This window comes from Chiloscyllium plagiosum, unplaced genomic scaffold (genome assembly GCF_037043375.1).
Source record: "Chiloscyllium plagiosum isolate Xiang-an unplaced genomic scaffold, Cpla_swu_hap1 HiC_scaffold_8, whole genome shotgun sequence".
Lineage (NCBI taxonomy): Eukaryota > Metazoa > Chordata > Chondrichthyes > Orectolobiformes > Hemiscylliidae > Chiloscyllium > Chiloscyllium plagiosum.
Window position 1 is genome coordinate 65,469,105 of NW_028270146.1, and position 27,449 is coordinate 65,496,553.

Below are 27,449 nucleotides of genomic sequence, written 5' to 3' on the forward strand. Positions count from 1 at the left end.
TATATGCATGTTTCAGTTATTCAGCACATCTTCTGCTAGCACACACAGACCAGGGCTGTAATTGGCTTTTAACCCACAGTTTTGAACATCCTTAGCAGAAAAAAACACAAAATATATGCATACAATAACTTCCAAATGGGGATCTGAAAGTAGTAATTTCTTGAGATTCCTTTTACAAGAGAACTGATCAAGTTTGGGATCCAAATTGTAGCAGAATTTAGATCCTATGAATTTGGAATTCAGTTCCACGAATGTTGGAATTTTGTGTGAACATCTCTTTCAGGGAAGGTTTAGACATCCTGAATTGAAACATACCCATCGTTTTTAGAACATGCATGAATAAAGCTGCACCAATCTGTGTGGTGTACCTGACAGATTATGCCACTACACTCCATAACATCCAAGCTCACTCATAGTTTCCTCTTGTATGTCAACATCTCTCCCTTTCTCAGACGGTTGATTGGTGGAATTGCACTTTCTCAGAAATACAGTGTGACATCACCTGTGAAGTTTCCTAAGGCATTGCACTTGTCTGATACAATTGTTGTTAAGTCCTAGATTAATTTAATGCAAATATTCTTAGTGTTTTCTACTGTAATTGGTATTTTGATGGTCTCCTGAATGGCCACAATATAAAGATCAGTACACTTTGATAACCCTATAATTGACAGTCCAATAACGATTACCACATAAAAAAACTTATGATTTCCAGGCAGAATTACCATGACTGCATTTCACCAGCAATAGACCAATATAAGTGATGGATTTCCCGTAATATGTAGTTAATTTTGCTTTTGTAGGTTGGCATCCAACTATCCAGATTCATATCCTTCAGGATCCTGAACAGTAGGATGTTACCACTAGCTCCCACGTTGTCTTTAGTCATGAATGTGTGCTTGTCATTAATGGGGTATGTTAATCATGGCGAAAGCTTCCCACTGTTTGACTTCATCTGCACATCCGGTACATTCGAATTATGTTTGCCTCCCGATTGAAGGTTTTTCCACTTTGAATTTTGACCCCAGTCAGCCTTGCTGTCAGTATCATGTGTTTAACTATGGGATCTTACTACAGAATAAGTGGACACTCATTTAAAACTGAGATGCCAAGGGATTCCTTCCCCGAGAGGGTATTGAATGCCTGGAATTCTCATGAAAGCTAGATCACTGATAGTATTTGAAGAGAAAGAGGATAGATTTTTGAAGTATCAGGGAGATGAGAAGCTGGCACAAAATAGGAGATAAAGCCTGGGATCGACCAGTCATGATCTTGTTGAAATGAGGGGCAGGCGCATGGGGCTTATGCTGTTGTGTTCATTTATGCAGATTTCTGGCATACTCTCTGTTGTTGTTTCCATCATGCTGCACAAGCTTACTGTTTGGTTATGTCCTATTGCTGCCTCTCCTGTTTCAGTGCAACCAAATTTCTTGTTCATTCTCACCACAAGATTTGCAAAGATCTTGGAATGCAAGACAGCCTCATGACGGTTACAACAGACTGCAGTTCCCATACAGCTTGCCTGCTTTCTGCATCCTGGCTACTGTGCCAAATCTAGTATCTGCAATGTTGTGACATTGAGATAGACAGTGCAACCAAAGCAACCTTTTTACCTCTGTACCTGCAACACAGTACAACTAATCCATCAAAAATCCCCAAAGGTCACTCCAATGGTTCCTAAGCAGACTTTTGAATAACCAATCCCAAACTTTTGTGAATAATTAATTTCCAGACACTGGTTTTACATTTGAAACAACTATTTATGAAATACAAACTAACATTAGCAGAAAGTAAATTAAACAACATGGTAAGTTGACTAATGACAAAGCTTTAAACACAAAACATTTGTTTTAAACCCCATTCACACAGAAGACAGAGAAACAAACACTGTTAAGGTATAAATAAAAGAGAATAAAGAAACTGGCCAGATTACGTAAATGTCTTTCTCAATGCATTTTTCACAGGCTTAAGTGTGGATTCCTTGGCTGGTTTTCCCAAAACATTGATAAAGCTCACCTTCTGGGTTCTCCCAGACAAAAGGAAGTAATACTTCAAACTCAGTTTTCTACTGTTTGGGCTATCAGAAGCTGATGGAGCAGATTAGGAAGGGAGCTTTCACCCTGCTTCATCAGCAGCCGAAAGCAAATTACTCAGAAAGCATATTTTTTAAAAAAAACTTAAATTCTGGTTTCACCCTGATAGACTGATCAACTCTTCTCAAGGGCTCAATTTACATTCAGTATCTATCATCTGCTTGAACATAAGGTCTATTGTAGACTTGCCAGAACCAATTCCAGGTACTGACCTTGTTAATCGCCAATTTTTGCTAACAGCCAATATCTGTTTAAATGCAACACTTTTCCTAGGGAGCATTATGTCTATTGAACGTTTTAATCAAGAACCAACCTGCAATTAGCCTCCAGACCTGGCCTCACAAACAACAAATCTTCCCAGGTCAGTTCTTTTCTTTTTAACCAATCCTGTCCTAAAGTCTATCAGTCATTTCCAGTTCATAATTCAAAATGGAAAAAAGAATAAAATAATTGTAGTGAAAAATCAGCGAGGCTTCTAACAGCACCGAATGCTTGTGGATGTTGTTTGGCTACAATGACTTCATATTTTCTGCAATTGTTTTAACATCTTCGACAGGTTTTGAAGCTATAACTAACTCCTTTATCCACTCGGCAATCTTAGTCTTTAGGAATCACAGTGCTTAGTGATAGAACATAGAACAATACAGCGCAGAACAGGCCCTTCAGCCCTCGATGTTGCGCCGACCTGTGAACTATTCTCAGCTCGTCCCTCTAGAACAGTCAACATTCTGGTAAATCTCCTCTGCACCTTTTCCAATGCTTCCACATCCTTCCCAAAATATGGGGACCAGAACTGTACACAATATTCCAAGCGTGGCCGCACCAGCGTTTTGTATAATTGCAGCATGACATTGCGGCTCCGAAACTCAATCCCTCTACGAATGATACCTAACACACCGTATGCCTTCTTAATAGCACTATCCACCTGGTTGACAACTTTCAGGGATCTATGTACATGGACTCCTAGATCCCTCTGCACATCCACACTACAAAGAATCTTTCCATTGACGCAGTACTCTGCCTTCCTGTTGTTCTTCCCAAAATGCATCACCTCACATTTAGCTGCATTGAACTCCATAAAGTAATCAACTTTCTCTTGTGGATGTTGCCTCTAAAACACCAGCTCTACCTAGTGGATTCCAAATGTTCAAGTGAAATGCTATTGTGGTGAGTAAGACCAACAGTTTCCATGAGATTATGTCACTTAACATTGCTTATTTCTTTTTAATCAAAACTCAGTGAAATGGACCACAGAACCAGACATTTGAAATAGCCACAAGACAAATGAACAAAATATAGAAGCATTGACTGTTTACACATCAAGGTATATTTTCCATAAATTCCTGAGCAAATGAACTTTCAACCTAACAGGTGGACATCGCATGAATGAAGTATGTGATTTAGATCTCTGATAAAACAAGAAAAATGTTCATTTAAAATTCCCATTTAATTCAGAATAATTTACAATAAATTGCTGAAAAAAAGTCTGCATTGGAGAAAAAGTATTTGTAATTGTCTCACAATCCCATTATTTCATCTTTTTATGTAAGGATGTATTTTGTCAATACATGTGCTGGTGCAGAGGTTTGCCAGACTGGAATCTGTATTCAGGCTTAAAGATAGAAAATCCTGAGAGGCCCATTCATTTCCACAAATGAATTCTCAATAAGCAGTCCTGTTACACATGCAAAACCTCCACACTCAGGTTGATAATTGGTGGCATTTTAAATCAAAACTTTCACAGCAACCTTGCAACAGGGATATTTTCTTATAAGTTATTTAAGTTTTTGAAAAGTATAGAAATTAACATTTAAACAAATTGTTATTTAAAACTGTAGTAAAATTCTAACAGAAATAGAATATTTTAGTGGAGGAAACTTAAATAAAAAGAAATTCTGAATCTCCTCCCAGTGTTAATCATTCAATCACTTTCAAATCTTTATTAAAAGGAGTAGATTCAAGGCACCACTCTGTTTTTGTTATACATTTTCTATTATTTGATGAGTTCAAGTTAATAATGCTACTTGAAGACAAGTAATAAAAAAATGCTTGACAAAGATTCACTGTGGGACTCATTCATCTTATGTTCCATTAAAATTCTCTGGCACCAGCATTCAACTGAGCTTTAAAAATATTCTCCTTTAACTCACAAGTGTGCACTGCCCTGATAATGGTTAGGACACTACAATGATCAAATTATTCTGCATCCTTCGCTAGGCCAAGTCAAGCCGAAGCAATAATCCGTCAGAGTGTCTGACCTAATACAGTGCAGGTACGAAGTCAAATGGTCAACGTTGAATTTTCTGCAACATTGGATTAAAAAGCTTTCCAAAGATAGATCATACTCAACAGAATTGATTTAAATCCTCCATGGGGTTTCAAAATCCAACCACAGTTCAATAGATTATCTTGTTAAAACTGATCAGCATCATTTACAAAACTATTACCTGTTAAAAGTTAGTCTGTTAACTCTTGTTTATTCAGCCAGGATATAATCTGATTAATAATGAAAAAAAAATACACAATATAAATCAAATCAAAGAAACCAGTAGCAATTTTGTCCATATTGCTTTGCATGAGGAGTAAAACGACCAATGAGTTAGAGGCTAGAAAGCTATCTCTAGTCTCCGATTGTATTGACTTACAGGAAATTAACTGAATTATCACTGCAAAGACTTCCTTGCTGGTTACAATTAAATTGTTTATAGTTCCTCACTAAGTGATCATGTACCAAGTTCCTGTCTTGTATAGTACACAATCTTCCAGCATGTGTTAATTCTGGTATTTGCATGAAGTTATGAAGCTTGATAGTCACAAACCTTTACAACTCACCCATTACATTTCTTTCAGTTTTTAACAAATCCATATGCATAATCTTTCCACAAAGATCCAGTAATTTTCACCTACTTGAATTATAAAATATAAGAACCTTAATTCTTTTAAAGAACTATCTTTTTAAAAAATCAATAATTACATAACTTCAAGCAAAATTGTTTTGATATATATAGTAGGACATAAAGTAGTGGGGTATTCGATAACAGGGAAAATTGACAATGGTACAAACAGAAGGCAGAGGGAGTAGAAACGCAAACCATTGATTAGGGTGCTATTATTTTTTGAGCAGACTTTTTTCCATTTTCAGTGATTTGTTTTTGTAGTGAGATTCATTGCGCCTGGTCAAATATGGTTCAGAGTGACCTTTCTCTTCACCTCTTTAAATATGCATCCAGGTTCATCTGTGCCGTTTTTGAGTAATAATGCAACAAGACAGGCAGACATGCCTAGTGCTGCTCCAAACTTGTGGTGTTCTTGCCTCTTGTGACATTATTAAAGATCCAGCTATACTCTAATTCAGATGTTGCAAGCCAGAAACTGGCCCCGACACTGCACCATTTGACTATCATTTTCAAATACACGGTCTGGAAAGGAAAGCTCATAGCATGTTTCACAGACAGGAACCTGGAGGTGCTGGTGGAAAGAGTGAAGAGGAGGGCTATAGTAGGTGGCCCTTTAGAACATCTTTAAGAGATGAGTGCTAAAGGAGGAATCAGACATGGAGTGGGGAACCTGCAGGGACATGGCCAGCAATTGAAATGGGGAGTGAGGCATGTAAAGTCTGTGTCATGTACTCGGTAATTAAGTATGGCTAGTTGTAGTAAATCATTGTGTTTTATAGGTTAACCAGCAGAGCCAAAATCTAATGTTATTATAAGAGGTGTCCTTTATCCAACTGACTGCTATGAAAGGTGCCACCAGATACAAGCCAGAAAGTACTCAGGTTAGCGCCATACCCTAAGATAACAGGAACACCCATCAGTGCAGGAAAAAGCTCTGATCTTCAGTATTTCCAGAGGGTATGTACCATCACCTTCTCTTAGAAGGCCGTCAACCACTTCACCCTTAACACAGCACATGTATCTCAACAAAGCTCATGGACTACAACTCTTACTATTTAATGCATTATGCCCTCTCAGTGACTCTTATTATCTCCAGCCCTCTTAGCAATCTGTGCTTCCCCACTCACTCATTTGGATCATTCTTCCACTCTCCCCCTCCTGTATCACCACCATCTGCTTTCCAATTACAGTACTTCTATCATAATCAATCCTTTCCTTTGTCTCACTGCAGGAAACGTTGATGCACACCCATGTCTAATGGTCCTAGACCAGTGGGACTTGAGGACGGGGTGCAGGGGTGGCATTTATCAAATTCCTCACACCTCAAGAGTTGAACATTTTCAATTTGCCTGGAGGAGAGCTCCAGGGAGACCTCAATGGCCAATCAACCCAGTAACCTTCAGTGTCCTGCTCTTCCTATTGCCACCAGTATAATTTCATTCTTAAAATGCAAAAAGTTTCATCCCTGTTACTCACCTAATTTCCTCTCTACTATTAAGCTGATTCTAGTGGCACCCCAGCAAACAACTGTCAGTGAGAGGCCAGTGCCAGGGGCTCCCAACTCCACCTTCAGTTCTGAGGAGATGCAGAGGATCGAAGCTCAGAGGATGCATCAGGAAGGCTTTCACTTATACCGTCCAATTTCTTCTCAATAGGCACTCTGACTAGATTGGTTTAGGAGCACCCTATGATGAGCACATCACTGACAAGCTTTCATCAGTGGTCGAAGAACAAAACTCCCAGATGCTGACACTCACAGGACTGGCAGAAACCAGCCTTGCTCAGCCCCAGGCAGAAGATCCCATGGTCTCAGCCATTAGCGACTTTGCCAAATTGCAAAGGAACAGCAGGCAGGTTTGTCAGAGGCAGTCAGTAAACTGGATCAAAGCATTGATGGAGTCCATCAATGTTTTCAAAACCTTGCTGGCCCCAGCATGCTTCCAAATGGCTAACACTGTGGACAACTTGACTACTGTCATGGAGACTAAAATCTAGCACATTCTATGGCTTCCTGATATGTGCATGGGCCTGCACTCCAACTCTCTGGACATAAAGGCCTCAGCATCAAAATGAAAGGGGAACAAGGGACCTCATCCAGGCAAACAGGGTGGCACCACTTGGCACACATAAGGAAGATCCGCCATATTCAGGACCCCCAAAATCTTCCTCTCAGGTTACACCAGAGCTATGCAGCCCCTCCATCTGCCCCTGCCTGTAATCCCAAAGTTTACAGGGGTTCAAACCCAGAAAGGTGAAGCTGCATCAGAGCAGAACATTCTCAGAAGGAAGGTGTTGCCCAAGTACCACCTGAACATTACCTGCCCAACCAAGGGCCAAACATTTTAGACCACTGCTACACCACTGTGAAAGATGCCTACCGCTCTATCCCCCGCCCTCATTTCGGGAACTCCGACCACAATGCCGTGTTTCTTCTCCCGGCTTAATGTGCAGAAGACTGCGTACCGAGGAAGTCACTCTGGGTGTTCCCAACAGGAAACTCTGGATGAATCAGGACAAACAGAACATGCTAAAAACCAGGCATGAGACCCACTCAAATATAAGGAATCCAAGTATGACCTTCACAGAGCCATTAAGACAACCAAGGACCAATACCGATCCAAACTAGAGACCCAGACAGATAACTGGCAACTATGGCAAGGACTGAATGACATCACAGGTTCTAAAAAGAGACAGTGAAAAATAGTAGATGATGACACATCCCTCCCTGATTGTCTCAACGGCTTCTATGCTCGTTCTGAGCAGAATTTTGGCAGAGAGGTAACCCCTATTCCAACAGGTCCTGATGAACCTATCCCAACAGTCACTGCATCAGAGGTCAGATCAGTTTTCCTTCACATAAATCCAAGGAAAGCGATGGGACCAGATGGAGTACCATGCTGTGCACTCCGAGCATGGGCAGATCAACTGGCAAAGGTCTTCTCGGACATCTTCAACCTCTCCCTGCAGCAGGCTACTGTCCCTGCCTGTTTCAAGAAGGCCAACATCATGCCGGTGCCTCGGAAGGCTCATGCAGCATGTCTCAATGACTGCTGCCCAGTGACCCTAACTTCGGTGGTCATGAATTGCTTTGAAAGGCATTAATCAACTCCAGCCTCCCCACTACACTTGACCCACTCCAATTTGCCATTCGGACAAACAGATCCACGTCAGACGCCATATCACTCACCCTTCACTCCTCCCTAGAAAATCTTGATGCCAAGAACAGCTACATAAGAATTCTACTCATTCAAAGTTTGTGAGAAGATTTGTAGCTCGGGTGCTCGTTGTTGTGGTTCTGTTCGCCGAGCTGGAAGTTTTTGTTGCAAACGTTTCGTCCCCTGTCTAGGTGACATCCTCAGTGCTTGGGAGCCTCCTGTGAAGCGCTTCTGTGGTGTTTCCTCCGGCATTTATAGTGGCCTGTCCCTGCCGCTTCCGGTTGTCAGTTTCAGCTGTCCGCTGTAGTGGCCGGTATATTGGGTCCAGGTCTATGTGTTTGTTGATGGAGTTTGTGGATGAGTGCCATGCTTCTAGGAATTCCCTGGCTGTTCTTTGTTTCGCTTGCCCTATAATGGTAGTGTTGTCCCAGTCAAATTCATGTTGCTTGTCGTCTGCGTGTGTGACTACTAAGGATAGCTGGTCGTGTCGTTTCATGGCTAGTTGATGTTCGTGGATGCGGATCATTAGCTATCTTCCTGTTTGTCCTATATAGTGTTTTGTGCAGTCCTTGCATGGGATTTTGTACACTACATTAGTTTTGCTCATGCTGGGTATCGGATCCTTCGTTTTGGTGAGTTGTTGTCTGAGAGTGGTTGTTGGTTTGTGTGCTGTTATAAGTCCTAGTGGTCGCAGTAGTCTGGCTGTCATTTCAGAGATGTTCTTGATGTATGGTAGTGTGGCTAGACCTTTGGGTTGCAGCATGTTTTTGTTCTGTTGTCTTTCCCTTAGGCATCTGTTGATGAAATTGCGCAGATATCCGTTTTTTGCGAATGGATCCTCAGTTTCATGACCCACAGGCCACAATCACTGAAGATTGGGGACAATATTTCATCCTCACTAACACTCAACACTGGAGCCCTCCAGAGGTGCATACTCAGCCCCCTACTATACTCACTGTAAACCCATAACTGCGTCGCCATATACCAGACTAAAGCCATTTACAAGTTCGCTGATGACATCACCATAGTTGGTTGAATCTCAGATGGCGATGACACAGCAATGACGAGAGGTGGAAGACCTGGAAAATGGTGCACTGAGAACAACCTAGCTCTCAATGCCATCAAAACCAAGGAAGTCATTATTGATTTTCGGCAGGATGTTACTCATGCCCCCCCCCCAACTTTTATAGGTGTGCCATCGAGAGCATTCTGTCTGGATGCATCACTACTTCGTGTAGCAACTGTGTAGCATTCAAGGTTGGAGATGGTTACAGAGCGTAGTGAACTTGGCCCAGAAAACCACAAAGGCCAACCTCCCATCTACCAGGCCTGCTGTCAAGAAAAGGCCGCCAGCATTCTCAAAGATCCATCCCACCCTGGCAATGCTTTCATACAACCTCTACCATCGGGGAGAAGGTATAGAAGCCTGAACATACGCACCAGCCGATTTCGAAACAGTTTCTACCCTACTGTTGTCAGAATACTGAATGGACCCACAAACTCTTAACATTCGCCTGTACTTGTGTTTTTATTTTTGGCCCTGTTTACCTATTATTTACTTATATTATGCTACTTAACTGTGATCTTCCTGAATTGGTCACAAGACAAAGCTTTTCACTGTGCCTCGGTACACGTGACAATAAATTCAATTCATCTTGACGTTGAGGATTCTAGCCACAGTGATCTCCATGTGAGATCTATGAGCTGGAATTCTAAGAAATTGTGTTGGTTATATTATTTCTGAATATACTATTATATTATTTTCCTATATATTAATCACAAGTCTCTAAAATAAATGTAAGTTAAATAATTAGTTTTACACAATAAACAAAAGCAATAGCAATGTTAGAAACAATGCTGACTTGATTATCATTTTATCAATTTTGGTTTAGAGCCGTAAACTGGGAGCTGTGGGCTGGAAATGATTGATGGACTTTGGGACAGCTTGTGGTAAAGGGAAAAGAACAAGATTGAACAAGCTTTGTTTGTTTGTTTGAGGCCAGTTCTGGAGGTTAAATGTAGGTTATCCGTGCTTAAAGGGGTTCCAAGAGACACGGTGATGTCAGAAAGAATACTGTGTGTAAACAGATAGCAGAAGTTAGCTATTAATGAGGTCAGTACCTGGGAATTGGTTCTGGCAAGTCAAGAATAGACCCTATGTTCAAGCACATGGCAGTTGTTGAATGGTAATTGAGACCTCAGGGACAGTTGATAATTCTGTCAGGATAGAATCTGAATTGAAACTTTTTGTTTAATTAAGTTTTCTCAGGAGATGGTTTTTGGCTGCTGTTGAGATAGCATAAGTGTTTAGAAAGCTCCCTGACTTATGTGCAACACTTGTTTCAGAAGCCAAAGAGTAGAAAGCTGAGTTATACATATTGCTGCCTTTGCCTCATTGAATAGAGGAGATCCTGATACCAATGTTTCAGAAAATCAACCAAGGATTCCACATCTACACCTGTGAAACAAAGCATCATGAAAGCTATTTAAGTAATCTGGCCAGTTTGTTATTTTCGTTTATTTATCCCTAAATGTGTTCATTTGTCTGTTTTGTGTTTGAATAGGGGTTGAAAATAAATGTTTCAGGTTTAAAGTTTCAACATTATCCAGCTTAACTTGATGGGCTTTAAATTTTTCTCTACTGAATTTATTGTATATTTAGTAAATAGTTAAATCTTTTGTTTGAGATTCAAGCCAAGATTAATTATTCACAAAGTCTGGGACTGGTCATTCAAAAGTCTGATTAAGGACCATTGGAGTAATTATTGGGAATCATCAATAGTTTAATTTTACTGCAGAGGTAGCAAGTTTGATTTGGCTCAGCTGCTCATCTCATATTGTAACAACAATTACAATCTTTTATACACATATATATATATAAAGAAAAAAATTCTTGACCACTGTTTTACATAAAATTTGACATAATACTCCATCTTAAGGAATCCAAATTATATTGTATATCAATCAATTTTATAGTAATATGTAAATGTGTCTATATATAATATATATAATTCTATTACCAATGAACCTTAGTGATAAATCAATAATACTATCTCAAAGTTTGGTAAATATGTAGATTTTTAAATAATTGTGAAGCTTGAAATGGAAACAGAATTGTGATGTAAAAAGTACTTTGGTATTTAATGGGTTTCACATTAAAGGTGAATTATGAGGTTCTGCACCGTTACTGGTTCAATGATAATATGTAATGACATATAAAAGATGTGGAAGTAATCTGCAGCAGTTCCTTTCGAATCTGAGTGACTCCGGTTTGTTTGGGGACAGCCATTGCTAATCTGAAGCAGTGAATTCAGTTTGAAACCTCAAAAGATTTATGGACCTGATAACAGTCTAATTCCAGTACAAATAACACACTGTGAAAAATTCTGAAGGAGGATCACTGGACCTGAAATGTTAACTCTGCTTTCTGTCCACAGACACTGCCAGACTTGCTGAGCTTTGACAGCTGATTCTATTGTTGAATGTCAAAAATTGCACATGTCTGACTTGGGCACAAAAAAAACAGAACAAACCCAATGTGACCAATTATTCTCTCATTAGTCTACACTTGATCATCAGCAATGTGACAGAAGGAATCATTGATAGCGTTATCAACAGCACTTACAAACGAAGAACTGGCTCGCTGATGCTCAGTTTGAAGTCCATCAGAGCTTCTTCATTCTTGACCTCATTACAGCCTCGGTCCAAACATGGTCAAAAGAGCTGAATTTCAGTGATGGGATGAGAATCGGTGCCCTTGACATCAAGGTCGTATTTGACTGTGTATGACATCATGGAAAAGCGCAGCAGGTCAGGCAGCATCCAAGGAACAGGAGAATCAACGTTTCGGGCATAAGCCCTACTTATGCCTGAAACGTCGATTCTCCTGTTCCTTGGATGCTGCCTGACATGCTGCGCTTTTCCAGCAACACATTTTCAGCTCTGATCTCCAGCATCTGCAGTCCTCACTTTCTCCTTGATGACATCACGGAACCCAAACATAATTGGAGTCAGTAAGAATCGGGGGAACGCTCGCTGCTGGTTGGAGTCATGCCTGTCACATAAGAAGATGGTTTTGTTGGTTGGAGGTAAGTCATCTCAGCTCCAGCAAATCACTGCAGGAGATCCTAAGGGTAGTGTCCTTGACTAAACCATCTTCAGCTACTTCATTAATGACCTTCCCTCCATCATACAGTCAGAAGTAGGATGTTCACTGATGATTGCACAACATACAACATTACCTCAGATACCAAAACATCCCAAGTCTACATGCAGCAAGACCTAGACAACATCCAGGCCTGGGTTGATGAGTAGCCAATAATATTCACACCATATGTGCCAACCCATGATAGTGTATCCCAAGAGAGAATCTAACAATACACCTTGTCGTTTAATGGCATTACCAATACTGAATCCCCACTTTCAAGATTAAATGTATTACCATTGAGCAGAAGCTGAGCTGGGCCAAACATATGAATACAGTGGCTACAAGAGCAGAAGTTAAATTAACCGATGGAACCCAGCATGAGGTGGAGTTGATGCAATAATGAGGCACAAAGCAAATGTTTTCGCATCTTTCTCTTAACGGAATGCAGGATTTGCTGATCTGCCTCAACTGATCCTCCTCTGGCACTTTTTCCAAATGAAGTTGGTTTAATAAAGGGAACAGAATGCCTGAGCTGAAGAGTCAGCAAGACAAAAATACAGTCTCTGTTAAAAAGCTCTACACACTTTGCTCCCAATAATTTCTATTCAGCATGATCAGTAAAAGAACCAAGATCCAGGCCCAAGGGTGCCCAGTATTGGAACATAAGCAAAATAGGATCTGATGCAGTGAAATTGTCTTGGTCAAAGCTGGCTAGTTCAAAGTGTCAAACCAGTGCTTCGATCTATAGCCTTATTCGCTCAATGTCACTGGGTCAAAACCATATAGCAGCAATGCTAGTCCACCTACACCACATGGACTACAGCGGTTCAAGAAGGCAAGTCACCACCATCATCTCAAGGGATGGGTGATAAGACCAGCTTGCAATGCCTTCATCCCACATATGAATAAATTAAAAAAATTTTGACAGTAAGCTCCCACAAAGAACAATATGATAAACAGCGGACTTTTGCTTGTGAAGTCATACTGATTGACAGTCTTTTCTCTCAAAAAGAAACTGGCTAACCTGATATGTGTCAGGGATGGCACAGTGGTTAGCACTGCTGCCTCACAGCTCCAGGTTCAATTCCAGCCTCAGGTGACTATCAGTGTGGAGTTTGCACATTCTCCCTGTGTTTGTGTGGGTTTCCTCCCACAGGTCAGGTGAATTGGCTATGCTAAATTGCCCCATAGTGTTAGGTCAATTAGTCAGAGGGAAATGGGTCTGGGAGGGTTATTCTTCAGAGGGTCAGTGTGGACTGGTTGGGTTAAAGGGCCTGTTTCCACACTGTAGGGAATCTAATCTAATCTAATCTAAATGTCACAAAATCTTAAAGCGCTTAATACTTAATTTAAACATATAGTCATCATCATGATGCGCAGGAGCTCTTCCTTGGCAGATATTCTGCACAGAATACTGGGTTCATGAAATAACACTTATTTACCAATTTAAGTATTAAATCATTGGTTGACAATCTTACCCATTGATGATGTGCATCAGCAAACCATGGGCCTACATTCCATGATATTCTGTCTGCAAAGATTATTAGAAAGAAAGTCATGGAAAACTCACCTTGTAATTATTGATTTGATTCTTACCAAAGTTCCTTGTTGACAACATGAACTGGGTCATTACACTACAAATGCCAGAAGGATGCTGTCAGTTGTATTTCTTTTTAAACTTGAGGAATGTGGACATCACTAGCTAGGCCAGCAGTTAAGAGTCAACCAAGTCAATCTGTTCCCAGGGTCTGAAGTGACATGCAGGCCAACAGGTTTCCTTCTGTAAATAATGGAAAGAGAAATATAATTAATCCACAGCATCCTATTCTCTGTTTCAACTGCGGAAATGCAAATACAAATACATCCCTAAAAGTCACACTTATTTTTGCAACAACAGTGAGATTAGACGAGAATTTTGTTGTGTTTTAATTTTAATTGAATTCCAATATCACCAGCTACCATAGCAGGATATGAACCCACATCCCCACTGAAATAATTCCACAAAGATTGATATCCCATCACCAAAAGATCTTTTATTTATATGTGGAGAGTCTTTGACACTGATCCAGCTTTCTCAGAGTGACCAGAATGGCTGACACTCCTGTTCGTTTTAAAAATGTTATTAAACAGTACAGTTTACAAACAATTAGCATTAACAGCTGTATACAGAGAAACAGTAATTTATAAAGGAGAGGAGCGGCAAAGCCAGACGCCAAACCCCACTGTTCAACCAGTTTTCAGGGAAATGTGGACAAACCTCAAATCCCACTTTGTCATCAAAAAAAGTAGCAGTAACAAATACATACAAGACAGTCCAATTAAATGAAAAACAGTGCATAGAATACAGACCGCCCCCAGCAACCCACCCATCCCTCCCACCTTCTGATCACTCTAAGGCAGCCCGTCTCACGCACCTTCCGGCTCTCGGTCCGCCCCATACCCCTTCCGGCTCTCGGTCCACCCTGACATACCTTCCAGCCACCTCTAGGACAGCCCGTCCTATTTCCCCAATTCCCCCAGAACGACAGCAATCAGGATGGCCTACCCACCTTCCGGCTTCCCTAACCGCCCTTATCACCTTCCAACCACCTCTAGGACAGCCCGCCTCGGTACCCACCCGGGGTGACAGTGCTGAGGACGGCATATCTGCCTTCCGGCTCTCAGCCTGCCCCTACGTACCATTGGTCTTTCATCCACCCCGATGCACCATCTGGCCTGTGGACTGCCCTGACACACCTTCCGGCCACCTCTAGGACAGCCCACCCCAGTAGACACTCCTTTTCTTATCTGTCAGGAAGGGCTCCCTGATTGGATCAGGTTAACAACCCCAATCAGGGAGCTCATATTCTATGAGGTTCATGTGACTGACTTTGTTACAATTACTACACCCAGAATATTAACCTAGATTTTGAATTATTTGTCCGGTGATCTGTCACTGCTCCCCTGGTATAAAATATCAGAAACTAACACCATCACAAAACTCACTTATGCTTGGTATTATTAGAAAGAATCGCTGAGCCATTAGATCCAGATAAAGACTACACCTCATGGGTAAATTTAAGGACATGATCAATACCATAGAGTGCAAGAAGAGATAGTCATCATCATTTATAATACACTGCAATTACTCATGTATTCCATCTTGACTGAAGTATATGTCCGTTAAGTGCAACCTTTGCTGCTTTCCTGGAAGCAGTCCAACTTGCTACTGCAGTCGCTTCCTGTTCATTCTGCTCAGTATGACAAACTTGGGCATCTTTACTGAGATATATTGTAAGGTACCCTCTGCATGACCAGGGGACTAGAATAATTATCTAAGGATGAAAGATTTGAAAATATATTTTCAGACCAGGGCATAAGTTCTGAGGTCTGCACTCTTTGTCTATAATTGACTTTGAAAGCTTTGTGATTAACCTTCTTCTTTGTGATTATAACTACTGTAATCGTGTGGTGAAGAGACCCTGATGAGCATCCATAAAGAAAGTTTCAGGATTTTGACCAACGATTGTGAAGGAACAGTGATATCTCCACATCACAATGATGTGTAATCTGGAGAAAAATACAGAATTGGCTATTTCCAAATGCATCTTGTTACCCTTTCCTTTTTAAAGTGATGGAGGTCATGGGGTTGTATTGTTAGGCTGAAAGTACCAAACAGATTCTTAAAGATCTGATCAGAATAATTACAAGAAGACATGGGCACTTCAACATATAGCTAATTTATCAATGTCATCGACTTATATATACAAACTAATGAGCGAATCCATTAGCTTAAGCTCCTTTATATAAATGCAAACTATAAAGTCACACTGCCTTGTCTTCACACCACAGACGTTGAACACTTGGAGTTCTATCTCAGATTTTATGGCACTAGTCTCAGGAACCCCAGTTGATTGGTAAAAGTCTCAGGTGGGACAAAGTTCCTGACATTTGTAGTATTCTGATTACATGCTATATCACCACTTTGTTATACTATTCCGTACTTTTCCAGATACTCCATTGTGCAGAAAACAAATTGAAAACATCACCAAGTGGTTCTGTGTTAACTACACAAATTAATGGTTCCCACAAACAATTAAGGTTGTGTAGTTACTTCTCAGCTAAAACAGGCTGTTTAATATTTTTTCTTACTCCCACACTCCCGCCTAACTGCAGTAGTGCTTATTTTTTCCCCAGCACCCATGTTGTGTGTGTGCAGGTGTGAGACACAGTGAAAGACACAAGGTGTACGAATCTTTATTCAATTTCCACCACCAGGAAGCAAAGAAACACCCAAGTGGGCAGTGACAAGCAGTGCCCTTCACATCAAAGGGCAATGCTGCGTGATCAGACAGTGAAGGGGAGGACAGGGATTAAATCAAAATAGAGTTGGAGGGGGAAATAATGCACTCCACTCCCTGCGGCGCCTACCTCTCCCTGAACAACTCCAGGGTCTTGGTGAACACTGCGTGCTCCTTCTCCAGAGACACCCGGGCTCTAACGTAACCGCGGAAGAGGGGCAGGAGTCGGCCCTAATACACCAGGCCGAATTTCATGTCATTTTCCAATTCTTTAATTGCTCATTGTCATGTTCAATTAACCCTTAACCATTAACCCTTAGCAACCTGATTTTGAGATATCATTTTTAAGCCCCACTCTACAGGACTTTGAAACTGTGAAACAAATGAAGTTTTGAGACAGTGTATCTTGCAAACAGTTGTGCATCAGTAGTTGAGGATTTGTTTTTGCTTTTTTCATGGAATGTGGGGATTGCTGATAAAGTCAGCATTTGTTGCCGAACCCTACTTGCCCTTGAACTGATGACTTGCTCGGCTTTTTCAAAAGGCAGTTAAGAGCTATCAACATTACTGTCACCTGTAGGCCAGAAAATGGAAGTGTTAGGGTTCCTTCCTGAAAGAGCATTAATAAATCAAAGCAGTTTTTACAACAATCAATGATGGTTATAAAATGATGGCTGATACTAGTTTTTGTTTAATATTGTATATTGAGTAATTGAATTTAAAATGTCATCAGCCGCTGTAGCAGAATATGAGCTATAGCAGCAACGCATTAGTTTGGGCCTGAGGACAATCAGTTCATTGATATGAGGACTGCACAACTATTACACTTGCAAGGGCAGCTGTTTAAACTGGCAAATCTGGTGCTTAATAATTAAACCTCTGTGTCCCAGACCCAAGCTTCTTGAGAGTTGATGATATGCCAGTGAAAAGTATTCCATTACAACTTAGACTCATTTTTGATGAACTACTCATACAGACCACTATGTATCATATCAAACACTTTGACCTAGTTCAGAAGCCACAGCATTTATGTGGTTGCTGCAGTTGATTTTCTGGTCATTGATGAGAACCAAACTATTGATGGCGGAGGATCTTCGCTCTCACAAAAGTAAGAATATGTAACTTCAACTCATGGAGTTCAAGGATTTCTGCTTAATGTCCTCCTAAAGGAGGATTTTGACTATTCATTACTAAGGATCCGAGCAGGATCCCTGCAAGCAACAGGATAAGTGTAATTGACCATTCATTTGACATCGCATTGGCAATTCCTACAACAATAAAGCAAATTTAAAACAGATCCACAAGCCTGGAGGTGACTAAAACCCATAAAATTGTGAGTTGAAAGTATCAATGAGCCAAACTAACAGTAGAAAGTATTAACAAAGTACTGCAGTATAAACTGATCCAACTGAATGTTGAATTAGTTTCTCATTCTATTCATTGTTGTTCAAATAAAAAGTAGAAAAGATTCTTTACAATGGGTAATAGTCCACAGCTTGATCTCATTTGGAAGAGAGCTATGACCAGCACAAATATCCATGGGATAAAGAGGAAAAATCAAATCATATTGACTTGGAAACCTTTCACATCTAATGGCATATGAGATGATCAAATGAAATGCCCATGTTTGTTTCCACAACTTGTTTACCTGAAAAAGGTCATTAGCATGTCACCAGAGGCTATGGCTTGAGGGCCAGCATTCCATATAAAGCATAACAGCCCAGGAGGCTCTCCCATTCTTACTACCTGTTACAGGTATATTCGGAGAACTTACAGGTTGATAGTCAAGCTGTTTGATTACATTATGAACATAGTGAAATGGCCATTGAACCTTGAAATGGGACTCCAGCTCAAAGCTTGTGACTCAGGGACAATATCAACTATACCAACAGACCACAACAAAGCTACTTACCAGTGGGCAGTGAAGCAATTTAGAGGTCCAAAGTGTTTTGTTGTGTGGTTAGATACCACTGTATGAGTTTGAGTTCTTTACAATTGAGGGGTCAACTCAGTCAAAAACCGTCTCCTGGTTTAGGTTTCAAAGTAATATCACTTACTATTTGTTTATGACCAATATTGCTATACATGGTAATCATAAAAAAGCCACACTCTTAAAAGTGCAGCAGGTTATGACAAATCAGTCTTCTTTGTGTGTTCATGTCCATGTGCACTCATTCTAGATGGCAGTGTTTTAATGTCACAGTCTACTTCCCACATTTTTGAATACCACCCACCCTGCAGCATTTCTACTGAGGGGCATGCAGCTCTTTGACACCATTGCAAGGTTATCCCAAGGCGCTGATGCCCTTATTCTATAATTACCGGGGCTGTCCCTAATCCCCTTCACAAACAAGGGGACAACGTGCTGTCCTCCAGTCTTCTGGCACTATTCTTGTAGACAATGACAACATAAAGATCAAAGCCAAAGGCTCTGCCATCATCGTGACAGAATTTGATGAGAGCTTTACAGGCCTATTTCGACATCAGGATCATTAATGCTTCTGCTGAGCAATGAGGCAAATTTCTTGCAACACAATGGCGATTTGCCGACGGAGAGAGATTATTACTGGTTAAATGTCACATTAATGCTGCAACGCCCATCATTAATATCTAGCTCTTTGACAATCACACCAAACAAACTAGATGCCAAGAATTCAGAAACTCACTGCTGATTCCTTGTGACCAGCTCATTTCTTCCTCCGTAGGACTTCAATGCTGGACACCAAGCACGAACATTTCAGCACACGCTCCATGGGTACAAGTCACAAGCAACCCACATTCACAGATATTAGCATCCAATGTGTGCCACTTTTTAAGAACTCATGGTACACCTCCAGTAATTTACAGCATTCCCCTGCACCTCAATGCTGCACTTTGAGCTACACAAGCAACTATCATTGTAATGCTGCAAGGACACTGTGCACTCAGGGACATGCACCCAGTTCATACACTGAACAAGACTTCTTTTTTGGCTGTTTGCTTACCCTCATATCGCTCACACACTCTGAGCCTACCCAGATGCTCACAACATCCCTGCCTTGCATTGCATTCCCTTACCTTTTGGTGTTTTTCCCTCTCAACCATTAAGACTAGGATGAAAATTGCTGTGCTGTATAAAGCTAAGAAGTTTATTATGGTTGTCAACATCTCTCAGTCAAGCCAAGGTAGATAGCTCTCAGTCAGGGAGGTCCAGAATAGGAAGTCAAGGATAGCTTCCAATACCAGTCCAGGGCCTTGGACATAGTCAGTCAACTACTTCAGACAGTTAAAGTCACAGTGATCTGCGCAAAGCAAAGGCGCAAAATATTAGGCAGCCCAGCATTCATCTTGGCTCATTCTGCCCGATTGGTGGCTGATTGCCTTTTTGAATGAGAGAAAGGCTAATAATATAGGAAATGAAAGTGGTGACATAACTATTAGCAATACAAAATCAGCTCAGGAAAGGTTCAGCAGGTCTGGCAACATCTATGAAGAGAAATCAGAGTTAACATTCCGGTTCCGGTGACCCTTCCTCGGTTCCTCAGGCCATTCTAAAAGGTGAAAGACTTAACAGTAATCTAGGTTTGTTCAATATATCATTTCAGTTGCATGACACTAATCCTTTGCTATAATTTCTGTGTCTTATGGACCTGCTCCACAACCACCTGATGAAGGAGCAGCGTTCCCGAAAGTTAGTGCTTCCAATAAACCTGTTGGACTATAACCTAGTGTTATGTGATTGTTAACTTTGAACACCCCAGTCCAGCATCAGCTCCTCCACATCATGGAGTGGAAAAGAACATTCACTTTCTTCCTATATTGCTGGGCATTCCTTTAGAGAGCTGAGCCTGCACTGACCCACTGGCAATCTTGGACCCGGCTGGCATGGTTAGGTAGCATGGGGTCCATTACTGGTGCTTGGGGAAAAGGAGTTCCTATCTGTGCACCAGCCCATCCATTAGGGCATTCAAGACCTTGTCCGTATAGTCAGCCACCAACTTCTCCATTGTCTGCCGCATCCAGGGTAAATACCAGGGACCATGCAGGACAAATCTGGACTGACAGTACTTGTCCAGGTGCACAATGGCCTTTTAAGCATGGCACAGGCATCAGGGATGTCAGTCAATATCCTGGCTGAGCTGTTTTGGAAATGGCACGTGGTAAGATGTGGATAAAATCAAAATGAACGGGCCAACATAGGGGTGGTGTAATAACTACTTAGGTGTGTTTGATAAGATTCAGTAAGAAAACTCATTGAGCCTCATGGCAAACTCAACACAACAAACACTTGCCCAAATAAATAGATTCATCCTATTGTTTTGAATGCAGAACAAAGTATTGAAATTCATTGATGCCGTGTGACTGAGAAGTTACATAAAAACACATGCATGTAGATTTTTTCATGCTCACACTTGGCGAAAACAGAAAAGCTCACGACTTAAACATGATCACCTGGGTGTCTGAGAAATAAATAAGGAGGCAGAAACCAAACAGAATGTCTTCGTCATAACACTGGCTTAACTATCCAAAACATTAGAGTTTAATAAAACTGTGGATTTAAGACCATGACAAACACCAAGGCCCCTAGATTCTGCCAGTAGGAGCTAACCATTTATGATTTTCATAGAATCCCTTCAGTGTGGAAGCAGTCCATTCAGCCCATTGAGTCCACACCAACCCTCAGAACAGCATCCAACCCAGACCCACCTCTCTTCCCTATCCCTGTAACCCTGCATTCCCCATAGCTCATCTACCGAGCTTCCAAATCCCTGAACACTATGGACAATTTCCCATGGCCAAATTCATTTAACCTGTACATCTTTAGATTGTGGGAGGAAACCGGAGCACCCGGAGGAAACCAATGCAGACATTGGGAGAATGAGCAAACTCCATACAGACAGTCAACCAAGGGTGGAATCAAACTCAGGTCCCTGGTGCTGTAAGGCAGCGCGCTAACCCCTGAGCGACCATGCTGTCCTTTTCTGTATGATAATGGTGTAAATTATATGCTGCCCACATATCGCTGATTCAGCTTAGTTTAGGTAAATTTACTGAAGTTTTCAAATCATTGGCCATTTGGTTTACACTAGTCTCAGTGGATCAGGATATTTTGTCTCCTGTCTATCAGGAGATTCGTGCAAGAATTTTCCATGTATCTGGAACTTTAGTAGCATTAACTATTTGATCAGTTAGAGATACTTCGTGCTTTAATAAAACAAAAGTTGAGCAAAACTACAAATTGATTCCTCAAAATGTAATTGTCAAGGTCAAAAGAATAAAAAAAAGCCTCAAGCTCAGATTCTGTAGTCAGTGACAAAACAATAGTTTAGATTACTAACAGTGAGTAAACAGGCCCTTCGGCCCAACAAGTCCACGCCGACCCGCAACCCACCCATACCCCTAACACTACGCACAATTTAGCATGGCCAATTCACCTAACCTGCACATTTTTTGGACTGTGGGAGGAAACCCACGCAGACACAGCGAGAATGTGCAAACTCCACACAGAGAGTCACCTGAGGCGGGAATTGAACCCAGATCTCTGGCGCTGTGAGGCAGCAGTGCTAGCCACCGTGCCGCCCACTTAAAGGCATCTTTTTTAGATTACTTACATTGTGGAAACAGGCACTTCAGCCCAACAAGTCCACACCAACCCTCCGAAGAGCATCCCACCCAGACCCATTCACCTACATTTACCCTTTCACCTAACACTATGGGCAATTTAGCATGGCCAATTCACCTAACCTGCACATTTTTGTGCCACCGTGCCACCCATCTTATTTAGTGTTTATCACTGACCTTGAGGAGAGATGTCCTCAAAGATATAATGATTTTGTTGGTGTGGATTTCTTTTTGCTGAAGTCTTTCAAATCTGTGTTGAATCAAAGAGATTTCCAGGTATCTTAGCAACAGTAGGCATCAAACAGATTAGGCAGGCAATCACATTGAAGAATTCTCACAAACAACAAATCAGAAATTTTAAAAATAAACTTGATTTATCTATTACACTTTAAAAAGCATCTTAAAGGGTATGGAGAAATGGTTGGCACTTGTGCATGGAAATAATATCATAAATAAACTTTAAGAAGAAGTAGAGAATGGAGACACCTTTTCTTATAATGTTTTTATTAATTCATGTGATATGGACAATACTGGCTAGGCCAACATTCAGTTTCCATCTCTAAGTGACCGTAGGACAGTAGGAGTTAACACACAGCTGTGGGTCTGAAGTCAGATGTAGGCCAGACAGCAGATATTCTTCTCTAAAAGGCAATAGCAAGCCAGATATATTTGTGCAACAGCTGACAATGGTTACACCGTAGCCAACTTTTTTATTGAACTCAAATTTAATCATGTGGCACAGCAGGATTTGATCCCTTGCCCACAAGGCTTTAAAAAGCATTCTGGATTCATAGGCTAATGACATTATCATTGTGCCACCACCACCCCTAATGAATGCATCTACCATTCTACATTATTAAAATTACTTTTAGAGCCAGAAACATAATTCACCAGCGATTGAGAACTAAATATGCAATTACATACCAAGTTACACGTTATTCAATAAGGTATAACACTGTAAAGGAGTGCTGTAGAAAAAAAAAATGAATACTTTAAGATTAGAAATTCTTATCAGTTGATGCACCACATGAAAAAATATCAAGTGACTAACAGAAACATCTGGAATTCCATATTTAACTGTAAATGTTGTTGTGGCCCAGACCAGACCCCTTCAAAATATATTAAGAGGATAGCCTAGACTCTAACATTTTCTTATTTTAAACGTAAATGTCAAACGTTGTGTTCCAGATGTAATTCAATTGGTCAAACTATCGGATTTAAAGCAAAATACACTTTATTTATCCACTACAGTTAAAATACAAGAAAAGAAAGAAGGATTTGGAACAACTTAACTCTATGGGAAAACTTAACAGAATACTAGATATACTACCCATTACTAACTAACTGTTCCAACATAACAACATCACATAAACACACCCTTGGCAAAAGCAAAATTCAGAACTTCTCCAGACAGAGAACCCCCCAGCTTCTGTGATGTTTCCTCCGGCACTTATAGTGTATAAATGCCGGAGGAAACATCACAGAAGCGCTTCACAGGAGGCTCCCAAGCACTGAGGATGTCACCTAGACAGGGGATGAAACGTCTGCAAGACAAATTCCCAGCTCGACGAACAGAACCACAACAGTTTTCCCAAATACTGACAGGCCTACTTTAAATACCACCCTGCATCTTCGAATGTGGTAAATTTCAAACTGTTTGACCCAACTCAAAACAATGCACAAAAGAATCAAGCCGCACCATTCCACAAGCCACTTCAAAATTGCAACTATCCAATTAAATTACCAAGATGATCAATTTATCTGACAGACTGTTAAAATTAATTCACACAAATTTTTGTCACTAACAAGAAAGTATTTATTGAAAGCAAACTTTTTTTTAACAAATGGCAAAAATGGGTTATTCATTTCTATTATGCAACCTAAGCAACATCTATTGAAATCCCAATCTCTCACACATTTATTCATGAATAGGATAGACATAAAAATGATAGATTAAAGCAAATATTATGGGGGGAAAGACTTTATTTTTAATAGGACATGGGCATTGCTGGCTACGACAGCATTTATTGCACATCACTAGCTGCCTGGTGGGGAGTTAAGATTTAGCAACATTGATGTTAGTCTGGAGAAACAGGTCAACAAGAGGAGTTTGCACAACAGTGATCAAATGGTCACCATGAGGTTCGCATTGAATTCCAGATTTTACTAAATTCAAGATTCACCATCCATCATGTGGGATTCAAACCCATGTCCCTAGAACATTAGTCTGGATCTCTTGGCATCCCTAATGATACTCTTGCTGTAATTCAAGAAACTACACCACAAGCATGAATGAGTTGTTCCCTACGGATTTTTGGATTTTTTTTAGTGACAGTGACACAATGTTGTTGCAGAGCTGCGGTCAATCTTCACTTCAGCAACTGATCAGGTGGACATAGATGTTTTCTTATATTAAAACCCTCTCACTTCAGTGTCTTCAAGTTTTGTCTGTTTAACTCTCACAGAGAGATGGTGAGATGCTTCTTTACAAACAGTTGCATGTCTCTGAAAGCACTGCACTCACAATCTTGTTTACAAACTACAAAGGGACCGTTCCAAAGGCTGTCATTAGGTAGTATTTCCTTAGCACAAAGATTCCTGATAGCATAATGTTTCATAAAGTATTTGCTACATAAAGTAAGTAATCTTGTGTAGCTAAAGAGTCACCACAAAATCCAACTTGATCTTCACGTTACAAGACCATTCTTGATACTTTTGGCTAGATAGCAGTCCAACTTTAATTTTCCAGTTTACGAGCCAAATGGAACGAAAAGGTGCCTTACATGCATCCTAAATCAGAATTCATTACTTAGAATAGCATACAATGGTTATACAAACAGAATTCTGGGATTTGTAGTTGAATAACTGAGAACATCTGGACGACAGAATCCTGTAAACTTCCTCTCGTCCTGCCTAGCTAAATGCCACCATACATTTTGCAGTACTGCACTTTCTTGGTCTTCATTAAACCTGAGTATACCTGAGTGAAATCTGAAATGAAAACAGAAAACTCTAAATGCTTAACAGCCCCAGCAGCATCTGTGGAGAGAAAAACAAAATGAATCGATTGGATTTTCCTGCAAGGTTTGGGAGCAAGTGTGAATGTCAAGTCTGCAATTGCTGACAGCAGAATACAACAGGGATATTTTCAAAGGCAGGATTCAAAATTGGCCAACTCCAAGCTAACCGTCAAGTAAGGTTAGTGGGTAGACTCCTACACTGCTAAGCCAATCAAGGGAGGTGGGCACTGCTGAGGTAGCTCAAAATTCAACAAGACAATATAAAGGCACTCTCAGAGTCATGAGTTTCAAATAAAAAAATTAAACATTCAGATCAGCCAGAAAGCTCCCCTCAGCATTGGAGGAATCTATCTGGTTAATTGGGGCTGTAACTGTAGCCTTTCCAACCATGTCCTCCTCTTTACACCATGGACATCTGATGATCATTTGGAGGCTGATCGCCTCCCAAGGTGACAGGCTGCCAGTCAATACTAGCAAAATGATTCCTGATGTGGACCTTAGACCATGGGAATTGGCTGAAAGTGGGCAATCAATCTAGGTCCCTTCCATGCTCTGGCACTCGTGAATGTGAGAGGGAACTAACGTGGCCTAAAACTGTCACCAGCCCTTTTGCCTCCATATCCACCACCTCAGGCTGGGAAAATCCTGCCAAAATATTAGGCACATGAACATTCATGATTCATTCTTTAAAGTGGTATTAATCCAATTAGAATCTGTGGTGCCTTTATGAAACTTCTTTTGTCCTCTGATAAAATTAATCTGTGGAACAACCAGTGCACACAAAATAATTCACCAATTTGAATGTCAGACTTAAACATATTTTGCTTGTTGCATATGTATCCAATTGTCCAAAATATTCTTCAATGTATCGCACCATATGTTTTCATCTTGGAGACCTCACAATCAAAAATCTCATTACCAATTATCATCAGCTATTATAACTATTCTGTAACAACTGAAAGTCCAGAGGGCAAATGGGATTCCTGGGACATCACCCAATCTCAGTTGTGATGTTAGTCTATTTAGAATCTGTTTGTTAAAGTTTCACAAACTGTTTCTACACCACAGAGAGCCAAGATGTAACTGCTGAGCCTTGGAGGCCTTTGCTGGTTTCCTGTTCACATATAACTACATCTGACCGGGATATATTGAGTTCCACAAAGCAGGCTGCCTACAAATATACTACAAGGGGTGCATCTCTTCCAAGATGCTGGGGAAAAAAAAAATTAGCTAGATTTTGTTCTTTGAAACTGTCAACCTAGTTTTAGTGTTACATAAGTTTGATGATTTGTATAGCTGTTAGTTTGCCTGTGGCTTTCACATTCCATGGAATGTCATTTGTTGCCAAGTTTGAAGGTAATCTGATTAGCTAACTGGCAGGATTCTCATGAGGTGTCGCAATGGGGGCTAATTTAAATGTGCTATTGAGCTGCCCACCCCAAACACACAGCCAGAGGCAGCTTGCTGGGTTCAGTTGGCAGCAAATCAGCTGGCCTGGAGCTGCCCAGCTGGCAATAGGGGAAGTGGAATGGGTTGTTCAGGTGGTTTTCAGTAACATGGAGAGAGAGAAGCCTATGATGACAGCAGCTCAAACTAATAGAAGACATCCCAGGGAGAAATCCTGCTTCTCCAGCCGCAGAAAAAGTAGCTGCTGCTTTTAAAACTGACCTTGTAAGATTTCCTTTTCTGGTTCAGCAACTCCTTCCGAGTGGAGTAGCCATGATGGATGATGACCAGGGCCTGCTGCTAACATGGCTTCATGACGTGAGTTACACAACAGGTCACAGATTCGCCCGAGCTAGGAAGAAATAAAAGTAAAAAGACTCTCTTTTAAGAGAGTCACAGCACAGAACATGAACAGTAAGTCCTTACTTGGTCTGGTATATGTGACTGCACACCCATCGTATTGTGGTTGACTCTTTTAAAGGTTTATATAATCATGAGGGGTATAAATAGATTTATTTTCCCTAGAATGGGGGTTTCCAAACTGGGGGCATATTTTTAAGGTGAGAGGAGAGAGATTTTAAAAAAGACATGAGGGACCATTTATTTACACAGAGGGTGGTTCATACAAGAAATGAACTTCCTGATAAAGTGGTGGGTGTGGGCACAGTTACAACATTTAAACGACACTTGGATAATTGTATGAGTAGGAAAGGTTTGGGGAGATGTGGTCCAAGCGCAAGCAGGTGGGACTAATTTAGCTTGGGATTATGTTCAGGATGGACTGGTTAGACCGAAGAATCTGTTTCCGTACTG

The 27,449-nt window shown here is 40.8% G+C and overlaps 2 long non-coding RNA genes across 3 annotated transcripts in view; one reads left to right on the forward strand and one right to left on the reverse strand.

Moving 5' to 3' along the window:
• The window catches only part of LOC148149415 (uncharacterized), a 43,987-nt gene extending 32,073 nt beyond the window's left edge, over positions 1-11,914 (forward strand). Inside the window, exon 3 of the long non-coding RNA XR_015757766.1 lies at positions 11,580-11,914. This is a non-coding gene — a long non-coding RNA (uncharacterized LOC148149415). The remainder of the gene's footprint in view (positions 1-11,579) is intronic.
• The window catches only part of LOC122553660 (uncharacterized), a 154,650-nt gene that overhangs the window by 95,823 nt on the left and 31,378 nt on the right, over positions 1-27,449 (reverse strand). For both annotated transcript variants that reach the window (XR_015757764.1, XR_015757765.1), the window contains exon 2: positions 13,860-14,069. This is a non-coding gene — a long non-coding RNA (uncharacterized LOC122553660). The remainder of the gene's footprint in view (positions 1-13,859; positions 14,070-27,449) is intronic.